Source organism: Lotus japonicus, chromosome 1 (assembly GCF_012489685.1).
Source record: "Lotus japonicus ecotype B-129 chromosome 1, LjGifu_v1.2".
In the NCBI taxonomy this organism is placed as follows: Eukaryota; Viridiplantae; Streptophyta; class Magnoliopsida; order Fabales; family Fabaceae; genus Lotus; species Lotus japonicus.
This window is the reverse complement of record NC_080041.1, coordinates 61,336,957-61,355,889: the sequence shown is the minus strand read 5'-3', so window position 1 is coordinate 61,355,889 and position 18,933 is coordinate 61,336,957.

The following is an 18,933-nucleotide window of genomic DNA, read 5'->3' as shown; positions in this document are numbered from 1 at the left end:
TATTTTATATTGAAAAATGTTAACGAAATGGTTCACGTAAATAAAATGGTTGCATCTATATAAAATTGAAAAAATTAATTTATCCTAAATCAATTCAACCAAAGAAATCTAGAACAAAATAAACTATAGTTACAAACTAAAAAATAACACTAAAATAATTGATTAAATATTTCCGCAAATGAATCAAATTAAAGAGATAAGACAATAAGGAAGTAATTGTGAAGCATTCATTCAATATTTTGTTATTTTAAATATTTATGCAAACAAAGTAACATATAGTTTTCAAAATTAAACAATTTTCTCTTGAGAAAAGAAATCCAATGGAACTGAGACGTAAGAAATAGTCATGTAAGATATTCCTAATACCTATTGATTGATTTCATCATATTTCTTTTGAGAACCAGAACTCTTTAGATCCAAATTCTCCTTTAAGTTCTTATGTCAAAAAAATATCCATGTTGTGAGTTATTGACGAAAGAGATTTTTGATGAAAGAGGGTTTTCTCCCCTAACTATTGTAAAATCTCTTTCAAGACTCTATCGTAGTATAACATCGGGTTATGTCGTCTCTACAGGGACTGTGTTGCTACGTACTAATCTCACTTGCTAGATATTAGATGAGCAGTTCAAATGAGAGAGACAATGAAGATAACGAGAAAAGAACGTGATAGATGTGAAAGAACGAAGCGTACCTAGGAAGTGATTTCACTTGATCGAAAACTTGTTCTCAACCATTATACTCATACAAGATAGATTTATCATTTAAGATGCTAATAAGAGCTATTCACCTACTAATTAACCTACCTGTTGAAACTCTAGCCTTAATTCCTTAAGTCATAGTAATCACAAAAGGAGCATTATCGTCTAAACCTACTCGATGAGACATATTCAACGCTTTGTTCCTATCCCAAGAAGTTCATGTTCAGGTGGATGACATCTAAGACCGTCACTCATAAAATCTCATTAACTCCTAAATAGATAATCCTATCTTAGCAGTGAGTATCCCGACTAGTCCCTTGGTTTAGACCTCTTTCCCAACTCATGATATTCTTTCCTAAGGGTTAATGTCTCCTATTGTCACATAGAAAACCTCAACTCAACTCAAAGACAAACCTTTCCTCGGATGACTAATGCAAATGATGGTCCCTCTCATTTACTAAACTTACACCAATTTCCCAATTGCTATGCAAGCCATTGAGATCATCATAAGGTCAAATGATACATGAAGTACAAAGAAAATCGACTAACCTAAGACATATGTGTTTCCCCTTTTATATGAACTAAGCATACAACAATCCATATCAATTTTCCAATGTGTTTATGAATCATAGAAGCTTTTATAACACCAATTGACCAAAAGAAGCATTAAGCATAAAGCGAAACTCCATACAATGAGAATCCATCATTAGAATTGCATAAAAGTGTATTGAACAAGTGGAAATCAAATTGCATCACAGGGGAAGATAGGATAGATGGAACCTGAGGTAGATTGGAGCCATGGTCTTCCGGAGGAGCTGTCACCTTCCTCTATGGGGCTCAAGCACCTACCCCTAAGGCTCAACCTTCCTCTCCAACAAGCAAGTGTCTCTCAGCCTCAAAAACTAAGAAAAAAGTAGTTTAAAAACGAGATATACCTTAGATTACAAAGTTTAGTATTCATAGGCAAAGATGATAGATGAGTCATGGATGTGTGTGGCCTTTCTGCACGCACATGCGTAGTATGCTGACATATTTGACCTCTTTTCGTAGAACGAGACGTGTGGATTCGTTAACCGTTGGATCGAGCTGAAATTTTAATATGTTATCAACAACATATAGATCTTCAATTTGATAGGTCAGCGATTAGAGAACCATCCCACACAATATGCAGCTCCTTTTCAACTTCCATCAGCTCAAGTTCTTGCTTTCAATGCAATTAGGGATTATCATTGGACTTCATTAGTCTTCAATCCTTTCATTTCAACTTCTGAAACCACTCTCATCAGTCATTACCTTCATCAATATTTGCTCTTCATCATCAATAAGATTCCAAAACATTCCGTCAAGAGCCATAAATGAAGGTTGGACACTTAATAAACAATCAAAACTCATTCGTAACTTATAAACATCACATTAAGCAACATTATGCCGAGGAATTTAGATCAATAATCAGCTTATGAGCACTTACCAATTTTGCCCTCACTTTTTCTAACACCTAGACCAGGGACTAAAACGAAAAAGACTCAAACCAAAGGTCTAAAAATGAAAGAAAAACCTACAAAGGACTAAAATGCAAATAATAATGCTGAAAATATAAATAGCTACAACTTAGCCTAAAAATACTATATGAGACTCTAAAAGATAAGATCAAAGAGAAATAAAGAATATAAAACCTATTAAAAATACCATATATTCCCATGTCATTAGTTATATCTTCGACATCAAGGAAAGCAATAAAAGAGGGAGATTGTAAGGTCAAAAGAGCTCTCCACATAAGGAGAAGTTATGTTTCGATGATAACAAAACAAGAAAGCAATTACTGAAGATCAACACGAGGAATGAGAAAGGAAAGTGCTCAGCAAAGAGAAAGAATATCTTAAGAGAAATCAGGTGAGGCCTACAAAACCAATAAACTATCCTAATCAAGCGTCTGTAAGACAAAGTTTAGGTCAGGTTGTACAACTCTATGTTTTGATGATAACAAGTTTATATTTGTGGATAAACAATTATGGTACTCTAACGTTTGTCTTTTAAGTTGTGGACAAACAGGTTCTGATTCTGATTCAAAGACATATTCATCAGAAGTTAAAGACCAAAAGAGGAACCAGTGAAACGCTTTTGCAATCACTACGTTCTTCTGAACGATAGTCTATGCTTCAAATGTTCTGAAGATTAAAGCTCTGATATGTGCTTTGAAGATTCAAGTGCTGATGATTCTGAAGACCAGAAGTTCTGAGCGAACGGTCCATAAGCTGAAGACTTGAAGATTCTGAAGTCCAAGAGAAAGCTGGCTCTCAAGACCAAAGTGCTTCTGATTCTGAAGACCAGAAGTTTTGAGTGAACGGTCCAGATGCAGAAGTTATGAAGGTTAGAGGATCCAAGCGTCCTCGTGACTCTGATCAAGTTGCTTCACAAGTTCCAACTTGTAGTGTCTCCAAAGATCAGAAGTCAACTAGGATAAGGCAAAGGTCATTGTCAATAGTACAAAAGCAGTGTACTATTATCGCACCTTACCTAACGAGGTTCAGCCACAACAGGTTCTGGAATTCCCAGAATTTCCCTCCAACGGTTAGATTCTTTCAACGGATACAACACCTTTACCTTGGAGTATTTACAGGATGAAGAGAGAAGAAATTGACTAAGAAAACTATTGCGCAAACCAAGTGAAACTTACCAGCGAATACCTTAGCAATATTTCTTCATTGTTCTTATTGTGTTTACTCCTGCTTGTTTAGAAGCAACTCTTTGTAAATCCAAATCTTTCACAAATTTGTTTGTATTTCCTTAAGGGACCGGGTAGGTCATATTCCTTGAGAAGACTAAGACTTGTGTGTCTTAGTGTTGCTAGTTCTTAGATTTGTTAGTCACTGAGCAAGGTGTGCTAGTGCAGTTGTAACAATCTTTGATTAGTGGATTACCTTCATTCTACGAAGGAAGAAATCACCTTAACTTGAGGGATTTATCAAGTAAACCAAGATAAAACACTTGTGTGCTTTTCTCCTCTCTTTATCTCTTGCACGTTGTGTTCTTAGAAACCGAGAATATTTGCTAAAATCTTAAAGGGAAAGTCTTTAAACGTAAAATCCTATTCAACCCCCCCCCCCCCCCTTTCTAGTGTTTTTCATACCTTCAACATCATCATTTCTTGGTATAGTCCACACAAGTATGGTATGAACTCAATCATCCAAGAAAACATTGTCCATAGCCTGGATCGTCCATAGCTTCTTCGTCCATCTTCTACACGGACCAAGGACTTCATCATTTGACCAGAACTCTTATCAAGGATCCTACTACAAAAGTGACTCATATCAATAGAGACTAAGCTAGGTGAAAGAAAGTCAAATCGTCCACTGATTCGTGACAAAAGAAAGAGAAACAAAGAGCTAAATTTGTCCACACGTGACTTGCCCAAGTCTGACAAGATTACAACAATCAAAGGAAAATGCAAAGTACAAAGCTGAAAAATCTTTAGAAAGCTATGAAGCATGCCTTTATTTCTAAAGAAGAAAAGTCATATCTGACAATTGCATTAATGGTAAAGAAGCTTTTAAGGTACAACATAGTACTAACAGCTCATGGATTAAAAGAATTAATAAAAGTACAATCCCCGACAACGCCAATTTGATGAAAAGGGATTTGATGAAAAGAAGGTTTCCTCCACCAACTATTATCAAATCTCTTTCAAGTTGGTTTCATCGGGTAATGTCGTCTACATAGGGATCATGTTGCTACGTACTAATCTCACTAACTAGACATTTTATGAGAAATTCAAAGATGATAATTATTCAAATGAGAAAGACAATTTATGTGAAAGAAGAAAGCGTACCTAGGAAGTGATTTCACTTGATCGACAACTTGTTATCAACCATTATACTCATACAAGAAAGATTTAACATTTGAGATGCCAACAAGAGCTATTCACGTACTAATTCCTTACCTAGGAGAACCTACCCGTTGAAATCCTAGCCTTAATTCCTTATGTTCTAGTAATCACAAAAGAAGCATTATCGTCTAAACCTACTCAATAAGACATACCAAAAGATTTGTTCATATCCCAGGAAGTTCATGTATAGGTGGATGAAATCTAAGATTGTCACTCATTAAATCTCATTGGCTTCTAACTAGATAATCTTATCTTACTGGTGAGTAACCCGACTAGTCACTCGGTTTAGGCTTCTTTCCCAACTCATGATATTCTTACCTAAGGGTTAATGTCTCCTATTGTCACCTAGAAAACCTCAACCCTAACTAAAGACAAACCTATCCTCGGATGACTAATGCAAATGGTGGTTCCTCTCATTTACTAAACTCACACCAATTTCCCAATTTTCATGCAAGCCATGAAGATAATCATAAGGTTAAATGATACATGAAGTACAAAGAGAATCAACTTACCTAAGACATAGGTTTTTTCCCCTTTATATGAATTAAGAATACAACTACAATCCATATCAATTTTCCAATGTGTTTATGAATCATAGAAGCTCTTAAAATATCAATTGGCCAAAAGAAGCATTAACAATGGAGAGGAACTCCATCATTGAAAATCCATCAATATAATTGCATAAAAGTGTATTGAACAAGAGTAAATCAAATTACATCACAAGGGAAGAGAGTAAAGATGTAATCCAAGGTATATTGGAGTAATGACGTTCCGGAGGAGCTATCACCTTCATCCATGGTGCTCAAGGACCTACCCCTAAGTGGCCCACGCATGTGCGTGGCCTTGCTACACGCACATGCGTGGCCCATGCACATGTGTGGCAAGACGTCAAGCCACTGACTAGCCACGCATGTGCGTGGTTATGGTGTATGCACATGTGTGGCACACAACAGTGGCATATTCTTTTCATCTTCTTTCAACTCTACTTCTGGTCTTTAATGCACTTAAGAGCCTTCATAGGTCTTCAATCCTTTCAATGTTGACTTCTGAAACCTCCCTTCAGGCTTTACCTTCATTAACCCATGCCATTTCTTGACCAAAAGATTCCTACTCATCGTTTCATGAGCAATATGTTAAGTTCAAACGCTAGATATATTGTTTATCATATTTTGAATAATAACAATTTTTAAGAGTATATGTGACGTGATTAAATATATCATGTGTATTGCATTTCAGGAAATCACAATTATGCCTCTCACACCTTGTCGTCTCTTATTCAAAGCATAAGACTATATAAGGAGACGCTCAACCAAAGAAGAGAAAAGACAAAAGCATCAAAGGAAGACAAGACAAGCGAAAGAAGTCAAACATGCCTCATCGTCTAAGAAAGAAGATCAAAGGAAGAGTCAAAGCTACAAGGAAGACTATACAAGCAAAGAATCAACCCTGCCAGATCATTTATCCAAAAGAAAGAAAGAAAGAAGAAGAGAGATCAAGATACAAGAAGGCATGAGTAAGAAGAGTCAAATCATAAGGATTATCTGAAGAAGAAGATAAAGCTTCAAGTCAACTCATGCAAGATCAAGCGAAGCTATCAGACCGTCTGAGAAGACTGGACTCAATGTCTGGGTTCAAACGTCTATCTCAAGGATGACCAAAGGAAGAAACGTCCAGAGAAAAGAGCGTCATATTCAAATGGAAATATCTCTGACATTCTTGAAGAGAAATTCAAGTGCTATGAAATCACGTGATACTCTACAAAGCATGTTGACCAAGGAAACAAGCACAAGATGTCACCATCAAGGTTTCCTCTTTCTCCCTCAAGCAAGAAATGAAGAAATGGAGCAAAGCTTATTGTCTACGCGTACAAGTAACTATCTTATTCAGGCAACGCAAGACAATCCATTTCTGAAGAAGAAGATCTTGGCCAAATCTATCACTCGCATTGTGATTGACCGTTTGAAGAAAGGAATAAAGCATGTGTTGAACTGATAGATCTTCTAAAGAGCAAAACGGATAAAGCAAGGAACATTGTCTAAAGCTTAGAAGAAGTAGAACTTCTGAAAGGAACAACGTCTATCATAAAATGAAGTATGCAGCTTCGGAAAGAAAGAAAGAAGAATGAGCTTCTTAGTTAGATAATCTGAAAGAAAGCAGAATGACTGAAGCATGAAATATCGTCTGAAAAATAGAAGAACGATGAAGAAAGGATCGTTTGAACCAGAAGGAAGACGACAAAAGCAGAAGGATAATCTGAAGAAGAAATTAAGCTTGCACTCAAAGAAAGCTACAACAACGTCAAATCAAGTTCACTTCTCGTTGAAGAAGAAGCCAAGAAATCTTTGTGTAGAAGTTTCAAAGAAAAATCACATGATCTGACACAATGCTATGTTGAAGATAAAGGAAATATGGTGTCACTATCAAATTTTAATATTTGTACACGAGCAGATAGAAGTCCAGACCAATGCCACCTGCTATATGACAGAATACATCTTTTCGGCAAAAGGTCTCAATCAAACAATACTATGCATCTGACGCAAGTACACTTTGTACCGTTTGATCTAACGGCTAGAATCTTCATGAAGAACAAGCTCCAACTGCTATAATCATCTCACAGAAGATTCAGAAGTATAAAGGGAAGAAGTGAAGACTTGAAGAAAAAGCTTTTCACCTCATCAGAAAAAGCTTCTGGGCACACAATCAAGGGAGCCTTTGGGATCTACAGAATTTCCCTCAAGTTTAAAGAAGCAAAAAGAAGCCTCAGAGCTCATCACTTTGATACGATCATCAACATCGTCTACTTTAACATGAAGAGTGTAATTCTTAAGAGTCATACACCATCTAACTCTTGCATGTAAAAGAACATAAAGTATATCCTTAGAGTCAAACCTCATCCAAAATACTTTATGATTCATAAACTTAAATGTATCTATCATCACTCTTTTTAGAAGAGACCTATGTTGATGAAATGATCTTGAGAAAGATCGTTTAAAGAGAAGTCCTTTAAACTTGTTGTAAAGGAGAAGTCATGATAATACTTAGTGATGAGAAGTCCTTATAATATTTTCATTGCATGGAGAGGCAGCGTCCAAAGAATACTCAGTTTGCATGAAGAGGTAGGGACAAAGAATACTTGGTTTGCCTGAAGAGGCAGAGACAAAGAATACTTGTGTTTTCCTTATAAGGAGAAGTCCTTGATACTTGAGCTTAGTGAAATCTTGGTTTAGCCAATGACTGGATGTAGCCCTATCGTTCTGGGGGTGAATCAGGATAAAAATGATGGTGTGCATCGTCTACTTCCCTTCTCTCGCAATTCCGCTGCACCAAACGATCCAATAAAGATGATGAATCTTTAATCGTTTGGAAATCCAAGTTTTTTGATAGCACAATTCAAATCTCCATTTCTTGTGCTACTTTGATCAACTTCAATTACAACATAATATAATTACACTATCTTTTTTTGTCTCTTATATTGTCCACCAAATGGACTATTTAATTAAAAAACCATTTAAGCACCATATCACATAACTAATACACATTGACAAGTGTGTGAGGGATTTCCATATAAGCCAAATCACCGATTAACATGGATGATCAGTTAATATGGAAAATGAAAATAATATTATTCTAGATATCACAATAAAGTATTTTAAGTAATCAACTAAAAGACAAGAGTAAATATAAAATTTTACTCGAAGGAAAATGTATTTAACCTGAAAATGAAAATAAGGGAAACTCTATATATGTCTATGTTACGTAATTTGTGTTTGAACTAGTGTTCTTTTTACCCGTGCGTTGCACGGGGAATATGTTTATTGTATTTGATACATCGATCCTATTTTAAATTATAAAAAAATTTAAGATACTAAAAATGTAAGAAAAATCTTAATGAAACAGATGATAAACACATATTAATCATGGAAAAAAAAAAGAATGTGTCTATTGTATTTGATACATCGATCATATTTTAAATTATAAAAAATTTAACATACTAAGAATGTAAGAACAATTATAATAAAGCAGATGATAAACACATATTAATCATGGGAAAAAAAGATTGTGATAGTAGCATAAATTAGGGTTGTGAAAGATAAATCATAAAATATGACATCATTTTGTTTATTTGAAGTCATAAAATAGCAATATATCAGATTTTGTACAAAATTTACGAACCTTAAACTGACAAAAATAATTTTGCATAGATTTCAAATTAGCCAACATAGATTTGTTTTGGCAATAAATTTTAGGTGCAGAAATTTCTCCTCTCCATTTATAACCGAATGCATTCAGTTGGTATCCCATTTGATTTTATTTGAAATTTAACATAATATCAATCAATTAGTTTAGAATATAATGATTGTTTAAAAAAATATAGTGATACTTTTTATATAAAATAAAATCTCACGTTACATATACATAAAGAAATCTCTAAAGTTGAAAAGAAGATTTTAATATTTTATGAAAAAGTTTCTCATATTTAAAATTTTTAAATGAGCCAACATAGATTTGTTTTGGTAATAAATTTTTGGTGCAGAAATTTCTCCTCTCCATTTATAACTGAATGCATTCGGTTGGTATCTCATTTGATTTTATTTGTAATTTAACACAATATTAGAGTATAATGATTGTTTAAAAAAATATAATGATACTTTTTATATAAAACAATATGTCACGTTACATATGCATAAAAAAATCTCTAAAGTTAAAAAGAAGATTTTAAAATTTTCAGTGTAACACATGTCAAAATAGGAGAAGGATTTACTTATACATAAGTGGCAACACCTTGAAACATCATTACAACAAACATTGATCTTTGCATGCTCTTTTTTGCCACCATTTATCAAGAAGTGTGGTCCTTTAGAGCTGTATAGTAGCCACCAACTGTATTTAGAATAACACATTTTATACTATTCTTGGTGTAGAACTCATGCTCTATTTCTTGCAAATCCATCACATATCATCAATTATCGTCATGCTTCTTTGGTAGTTGGGAGCATCAATGTATTTCTTTTACTCTACAACATTGGGAATTATATTAAATTGTGCAAGATGATGCATCTGTTATAGAAAAAAATGCAAAACCAAATTGCAAACCAAGCAAGAGCTTACATTGCACATGTGAGATGGACAAAATAGATTGAGAGGAACAATGAAATAATGTTTAGGTAGTGGAAAACAATTGAATTACCAAAAAAAACGGTGAGCAGCAGACATGCAAGTCCATAAAACCCGGATAAGAGTTAATAATCTTTTTATACTAAGCAATCAGAATGTGTGAAGGCTATAATAAATTTCTTCCCTTACCTAAAATTGGGATGAGAAGTGATGTCCATAGAGCTCAGCAAAGTCCCTATCCTCATTATATGAACCAAGAACTGTTCATTCTGCCACCAATCTTATATCCTAACCCCATTTCACATCAGATCAAGAATTGCAGTAAAAAAATGGAGACGAAAAGTATAATGAACCACATACTGGAAAAGTTACTTATTTGATCAGATTAATAATTCTAAGATCCAAAATCAACACAAATCAGTAGTTATAAATTTATCAGCAAGAAATGAGATAGCAAGAGCAAAGGCCATAAATTGGTGAATGAAAATAAGGAAATTTTATATGATTCATTCTCCTTATCCACATTCCCTTTCCATTCAGCTCATTAACTGTGTTCAGGCTTGCTTCCCACTAAGCAAAAGTTCAAGTATCAGTTATGAAGCCAAACTAAATGTAACTTATGAGTTATAAAGATGCAGCTATGAGTACAACTAATACCCATGGATGTGACAGGTATAAAGGTGCAGTTCCCGGACCATAACCCCAAACATTCTTGAGCCAAATAGGAAACTGCCTGAAAATCAAATAGAATTAGACCTTTAGTTAAGCAAATTTATAATTTTAACCCTTGTACTAATTGAAAAAAAGCTTCCACTATTGAGACAGTAAAGCAAAATAAAAGATACTATAGCTATGTCTAAAAGCGATTTACAATTGACAACAAAAAAAAGCTATTAATTAATAAGAAAAATAGCAAAATCTGGAATTGAAAGCAATCATATGAATAAGTATCTTACCTAAATCTCATTTCTTTATCTAGGATCTTGGGTCAAATTTGTTGGACGTCCCTTCTTCTGAAAGAGTTTCTCTGCCTTCATGATGCTGACATTGTAGATGAAGTTTTGACAACCAAAACTGGAAGATAATGATGCAATTAAATAAACTTGCAATGGGAAGGATAAAAGCATGTAAGTCTTCTATCAATTGGCCGGTTAAGGACATTCAGAATAAGGGTTGCATAAGAGAAAGCATCACAACATTAGTTTATTTAAGAGATATGGAAGTATCACAGAGACCACCAACAAATACTAAAGCATATATGAAATTAAACAAAACAATCACAAAATAGGGAACAATGAACAAATTAAGGGAAAATTAAAGGACATGGCTTTTAGGAATTGAATCAACACTACCAAATATAGTGCTCACTAATTAGGTCAATCAAATTCAGCAACAAAAAAACCTTTAGGAAGCGAAGCATAAACATTTATGTCAAACACTTACACAATTATCAACTTACTCAATTATCAATACCACATTAAGCAAGTTGCATACTCGAGTAATCTTCCTCATTTTTCCTCCATGTCAACCGGTTCACAGTAGAGACATGTAGGGGAGGAATCTTAGATAATTAAGGCAAATCTTTTAAGATTTTAATATTTTATGAAAAAGTTTCTCAAATTTAAAATTAAATTTAAAAAATTGGTTTCAAGATTTGTTATGGAAATAAATTTTAGGTAAAAAAAAGTTTATTTTTAGAGTATTAATTAATTTTTTTATTTTTATTGAATTTTCAGATTATTATTTAATTAATGATTTTATGAGTTTTTATTGTGATTTGGTAGTTTTTATTAATTCATTTTTAAGGTATTTTTATTGAATTTTTAGTTTTTTAATCTTTTTAAATTTTATGAATTTCTTTTTCAGATATTAATAATCTATTTAAATCATAATGAAATAAATTTAGTAAGGAGTAATCTAGGTAAATCTTAGATAATTAGGAAAAATATTTTAAATCAAATCTAAAATTTAAAAAGCTACTAAATAAAGATAGATAAAAACTACAAAAATCTAGAAATCACAATAAAAACTCATAAAATCTTGAATTAATTAAAAATCCGAAAATTCAATAAAAATACCATAAAAATTAACTAATACTCTAAAAATAAATAATAAGATAAATTAAGATAAAATCCTGAAATAAACAACCTAAATCCTAATCAAATCTAAAATTTAAAAAGGTATTGAATAAATATAGATAAAAACTATCAAAATCTGGCAAATCACAATAAAAACTCATAAAATCTTGAATTAATTAAAAATCCGAAAATTCAATTAAAATACCATAAAAATTAATTAATACTCTAAAAATAAATCAAAAATAAATTAAGATAAAATCAAGAAATAAACAACCTAAATTCTAATCAAATCTAAAATTTATAAATGTATTTTTTTATGCAAATTAACCTGAAAATGACACTTGAAATTTTTTTTTCTGAGAATTAACGTGAAAATGACACGTCACTAAATCTGCCTAATAGAAGTTCTTTTTTTCTAATATATATTGAAATAAAATTTAAAAATGTACTAAATAAATATAGATAAAAACTATCAAAATCTAACAAATCACAATAAAAGCTCATAAAATCCGGAATTAATTAAAAATCCGAAAATTCAATAAAAATAAAATAAAAAATAATTATTACTCTAAAAATAAATAATAATATAAATTAAGATAAAATACAGAAATAAACAACATAAATCCTAATCAAATCTAAAATTTAAAAATGTACTAAATAAAAATAGATAAAAACTATCAAAATATAGAAAATCACAATAAAAACTCATAAAATCCGGAATTAATTAAAAATCCAAAAATTCAATAAAAATACCATAAAAATTAATTAATACTCTAAAAATAAATCAAAAATATATTAAGATAAAATCAAGAAATAAAAAACTTAAATCCTAATCAAATCTAAAATTTAAAAATGTATTTTTTTATTAAGGAGAAATAAGGTAAGGAAAAATCAGGGCACATGTGGCAAGTGGGGCCAAGGAGAAAGAGCTTACATGTAAAATATTAGGTGAGAATTAATCTGGGAGCGACACGTCACTAACTTGGCCTGTGAGAGCGACACGTCATGCTAGAAGTTGTTCTTTTCTAATATATATAGATAACCGTTAATATAAAAACACATTCATCACAATTCACTATAGTTGAACTCAGTTCATTTTTCACCTTATAGTGGTTCATTTTTCACCTTATAGTGTAAGTGCTCACACAAATAATACGGCACCCAAACATTAGTACCCAAACATTAGTAGTAAACAATGATTATCATGTGTGGACAAGGACACTATGTATTCATGTATCTTCTCATGGAACATGCATAATATCGAATGTCCAACAATTTCTCTAACTTCACGCGTGGGACAAGGAACTTAGCGCACCGGTGAATATTGTTGGACCTTGTCCTACGTTTTATTTTGTGTCTGAGATAAGTAGATACATTTGGCAGGTAACAAGGGTCTAGTCTCCGCTACCGGCCGGTGTGAAAGCTCTATGTGCTGTTGTGTTGTATTCAGGTTCTTCAATTGTATTAATTGATATCTTGACTTTCGTTTGTGACGGTGATTTCCTGTTAATGGAAATTTTGACTTCCTTTTCATATCCCTCCACATGTTGCCCGTGAGGAGTTTACGCCTTGAAACATGTTATTTATGCAAATCAAAGTAGGAATTATAATTTCCACTTCAAGATGGAGATTTCACTACAAAAAAAATTGTCATTTAGTGGGAATTTAATGGAAATACACCATCAGTGAAAATATTTTTTACACATGCATCCAATGATGAGTCGCCAAATCAGAAAATAAACTTTAAATTTAATTATAATAAAGTAGAACATAAATGCTTTTGAATATGTGGCATCCAATGATTAGACGTATGTGTAAAAACACTTTACACTGACAGTGCACAACCAATAAACTCAATTTTTAATAGTTAGGGGGGTTTTACTAAACCTCTAATTAACTCGCGGAATTTTACTAATTTTCCCTCGTTTTATTTCAGATCTCTTTTCCTAATTCCCTCTCTCACGACTCACACCTCACATCTCTCTGCAACTCTCTCACCTCTCTCTATCCCTCCATGGAACCCTAGATCGTTATTTCTCCACTCTCTTCTCCCATCGATCGTTGTTTCTTCACTATTTTCTCCCACTGATCGTTGTTTCTTCATTCTCCACTCTCTCGATCTCCGATCATGGCCTCCTCTTAGGTAATTGTTGTTGTTCCTTTGTTATGTTGTCTGCATTTTAGCTAAGTTAAGTTTTTGGCCAACATGTCGGACCTGATGTCACAACATCTTGCCTGTGACATCCGTCCCTGCGATACCTGCAAAGAGTTGGCTAGATTTTATGTGAAGCTTCGTTTTGATTACTTGGTGATCAAGCTAGGGTATTTCTGGAAGCTTCTATGCGCCGTTCAAGGATTATATTCTATGTGATCAAATCGGTTTCAATGATTTGATCTGAGATTGTGTGGGAGTCTTATTTCTGGAATAGGAAACTTTTTATTGAAGACTTTTTCTGCAGATTTGTTTCCTAGTAACTCCCTGAGTGTTGTGTGGACCTTTGTTTGTCCAAGCCCATCGAAGACAAGGTCTGGATGACTACTATATATGAAGACTGAAACCTAGTGTTTAGGTAGAGAGCTTCTGTTGAGTAAAACTAGGGTTTACTCTTGTCTGTGTTCATACTTGTTGTTCTCTCAGCATATTCACGTATTGATTCTTTTGCTGAGAGTTGAGTTTTTGTTGTTTGATCATGAGATATGTCTTTGCTCTTGTGTTGAGCTTTTGAATCACTATGGCAGTGATTGAGAGAAAGTGAGAGGGGCTCTCATACTTAGGGGGAGGACTAAGTAATAAACACTTGTAGAGATAGGTAGAAAAGGCTGTGAACTGGGGCAGTTCAGTTAAGACCTTTTGTGTACAATTTCTCTAAATAGTGGATTATCTTTCTCTTGGGTGAAAACCCTCCAAACGTATGTGATTTTGCACCGAACTGGGTTAACAATCCCGTGTGTCTTGTCTTAGTTTATGTTCTCTGTATTGCATATTCAATTAACTGTTTTGTATCATGTTGTACAAGATGTCTTAGACATCTGGTAGAACATTTGTCCGCGTGTGCCAGAATTTCAATTGGCATCAGAGCAGGCACCCTGTTCTGATTGGGTGAGCTCCAGGGATTTACTTTTCTGGTATCATGGACAACGGCAAGGATGTGGGTTCAATTCACAGGCCACCTATGCTTGATGGGACAAATTATGACTACTGGAAGGCTCGCATGGTTGCATTTCTTAGATCTATTGATGATGGAAAGGTGTACAAGTCAGTGCTCAATGGGTGGACTCATCTAGTACAAACCAAAGAAGGAACTTCTACTATTGAACTCAAATCTGAAGTGAACTGGAGCAAGACAGAAGATGAAGAAGTTGCTGCAAACTCTAAGGCTCTTAATGTTATTTTCAATGGTGTGGACAAAAACATGTTTAGGCTGATTCATACTTGCACTGTTGCTAAGGATGCTTGGGAGATTATCAAGGTTGCTCATGAAGGTACAACGAGAGTTCGCCTGTCAAGACTTCAATTGCTAACTACTCAGTTTGAAAATCTCAAGATGAAGGAGGAAGAAACAATCTCTGGGTTTCACATGCGTGTACGTGATATTGCTAATGCTTCTTTTGCTCTGGGAGAACCTATGTCAGATGAGAAGCTTGTCAGAAAAATTCTCCAGTCATTGCCCAACAAATTTGACATGAAAGTCACTGCCATAGATGAGGCACAGGATATCAGTAGCATCAAAGTGGATGAACTTATTGGATCACTACAAACTTTTGAAATGTCTCTAATGATAGGCTAGAGAAAAAGAACAAGAGCATTGCTTTTGTGTCTAATATGGATGAAGATCAAAGTGACAAAGATCCAGATGAAAGTTGAAGGTATGAAAAACAATAGAAAGGGGGGGGGGGGTTTGAATAGCGTTTTCAGATAAAACTTTTCCCACTTGAGATTTTAACAAATCTCTCAAACAAAGAATGCAAAGTGCTAAGATAAGAGTTGAAGAAAGCACACAAGGATTTTATCCTGGTTCACTTGATAAATCCCTCAAGCTAATCCAGTCCACCCGTTAAGGTGATTTCTTCCTTCTTAGAATGAAGGCAATCCACTATTCAGAGTTTGTTACAACTGCACTAGCAATCTGCTCAGTGACTAACAATACAATGAACTAGTAAAGACTAAGATTCACTCTCTTAGTCTTCTCAAGGATCTGACAAACCTTGGTCCCTTAAGGAAAACAAACTAACTGTTTGAATGTTTGGGTTTACAATGAAATGCTTCTCAGAAAGCTAAGGTAAACACAATGAGATCAGTTTGAAGAAAGATTGCTAAGAGAATATTTTGATGTTGCTTGAGCTTGAACAAAGTTTCTTAGGCGGCATCTTTCATCTTCAGCCTCTTTATATGCTCCAAGGATTAGGGTTGTATCTGTTGCATGGATTGCTACCGTTAGAGGGCAAATCTGTAACTTCCAGATTCTGCTGTGGCTGAATATCTTAGGTAAGGTCGTCAGGATAGTATAATTTCTTTTGTACTTGGACAACGACATGACCTTTATCCTAGTTGACTTCTGATCAGAGCGATGCTTCATGTTGGAACTTGTGAAGCTTGGTGATCAGAGTCAGAGGGAAGCTTGGATCCTCTAACCTTCGTAACTTCTGTTTCTGGATCTCAGAGTAGAAAGTACTTGGTCTTCAGAGCCAGCTTACTCTTGGACTTCAGAGCCATTACTCTTCAGCTTCTGGACCTTCAGAACTTCTGATCCTTCAGATTCTCTGGACCTTCAGAGCTTCTGGACCTTCAAAACTTCTAATCCTTCAGATTCTCTGGACCTTCAGAGCTTCTGGACCTTCAGAACTTCTGGTCTTCAGAACTTCAAGTTGTAAGATCAAGTTTTGATCTAGTAGTACAACTCTATGTTTTGATGATTACAAGTTAACCTTTTGATATGAACAATTGTGGTACTCTAACGTGTTTTTCTGAGTGTGCTATTTACAGGCTCTGACCTCAACTCAATCTCACACAAATCAGAAGCACTGTGTATAAAGAGCGACCCAAGCAACGCTTTCGCATTCACCATGTTCAGTATGAACAGTGGAAAAGCTTCAGAAGTTCTGAAGTTATACAAACTCTGATGTGGACTCAGTCACCAGAAGTTCTGAAGATCCAGAAAGTCTGATAACCAAGAAACACTGAAGGCTCAGATATTCTGATGGTGTAGAAGACTCTGAAGATCCAGAAGCTGATTAGTGAAATTCTGATGTCCAGAAGCAAGATACTCTGAAGACCATGTACTTCCCTCTGAGTTCAGAATCAGAAGAAACAATGGTCAGAGGATCTGGGCTTTCCCTCTGACTCTGATCAACCGGCTTCACAAGTTCCAACATGAAGCTTTCTCCTGATCAGAAGTCTCCTAGGTTTAAAGGTCAAGTCGCTATCCAAGTACAAAAGCAACTGTACCTTCCTGACGACCTACGTAACAGTCTCAGACACAGCAGAAGCTGGATTTTCCAGAACTGCCATCCAACGGTAGCATTTCCCATGCAACGCTCAACCCTAATCCTTGGAGTATATAAAGAGGCTGAAGACTGAAAGAAGCGGCTAGAAGCATTCACATACGCGCAAGACAAATTCAAATTCTTCTAAGCTTTCTTTCATCTGAAATTCATTGAGTTTACTATTAGCTTTTTAGAAGCAAATCTCTTGTAAACAATTCTTTGATAAACAGTTTGTTTAGTTCCTTTAGGAGATCAAGGTTGATCGGATCCTAGAGAAGACTAAGAGAGTGAATCTTAGTGTGAGCTAAGTCAGTGTAATTGTTAGTCACTTGTAGGTTTCAAGTGCAGTTGTAACTCTTACCTGATTAGTGGATTGCCTTCATTCTAAGAAGGAAGAAATCACCTTAACGGGTGGACTGGAGTAGCTTGAGTGATTTATCAAGTGAACCAGGATAAAATCCTTGTGTGCTTTTCTATCTCTTATCTTTAGCACTTAAGTTCTCGAAAGATTTGTCAAAATCTTTAAGGTGGAAGCTTTATCTTGAAAACGTTATTCAAACCCCCCCTTTCTACCGTTTTTCATACCTTCACAAGTGATCTAAATCCATATCAGAGCTTGTAAACTTCAGAACTTCTGAAGCATATACTACTGTTCAAAAGAACATAGTGAGTGCGAAAGCGTTGCATAGGTTACTTTTTGGGCATAGTGCTTCTGATAAGTGTGAGTATTGACCAGAGTCAGAGCCTGTCACATAAACACTCAGAAAACAACGTTAGAGTACCATAATTGTTCATACACAATAGTTAACATGTAATCATCAAAACATAGAGTTGTACTACATTATCAAATCTTGATCTTACACGAAAGTTTGTCAGAAGCCATAACCTTGCTTGGTAGGAAGTTCAACAAGGTCATGAGTGTTGGAATAATGACATTCAAGAAATTGATTTGGATCTTTAACTCTCATTTTTTAGTTACCGAACAAAAATTAAAAGGTTTAATTGGGCTTCTTACAGTTTCATATAAACTTTATTTCCACTGTTACATGTTTATGCCATTTGAGAATTGGAATTATTATTCTTTAATAGAATAATAGATTGGAGACATCAAGTTTTGAACGGTTACAATACCCTTGTCTTCAACATGTTAGTGTGATTGTGTTGTGGGATATAAATGGAGCTCTTGGGTTTTGGTTATGATACAAGAGAAAAAATGACATAGAACTTGTGACACAGAAAATGACTGATCTTCCTCTCATTCGGAGAATTCTGAGCAATGTTGTCGAGACTCCAACACGTTTAGGTTCTAAGTGCACGGTACCTTACGTGTGGCTGTGTTAACCTTGGGGAGAAAACCCGGCAACATATTGCACCGGAGGTCTGCCATGATTTTTGCTTTCAAGGCAGTGGTTCGTCCACGGCGCAGCTATCTTCCTAATATTTCCAACAATGAGAAAGTTTGACAGAAGGGTCAGACCAAATTTCTCAGACAAAGGGGCTGACATCAACAAGAACTCAGGGAATGCACTGAAAAACAAGGAAAAAGACAAGTCTAACAAAGCAAAAGAAGTGCAATGTCATGAGTGTGAAGTGTATGGCCACATTAGATCTGAATGTGCTACTTTTCTAAAGAAGCAAGGAAGAGGAATGGTGGCTACCTGGTCTGATGATGACT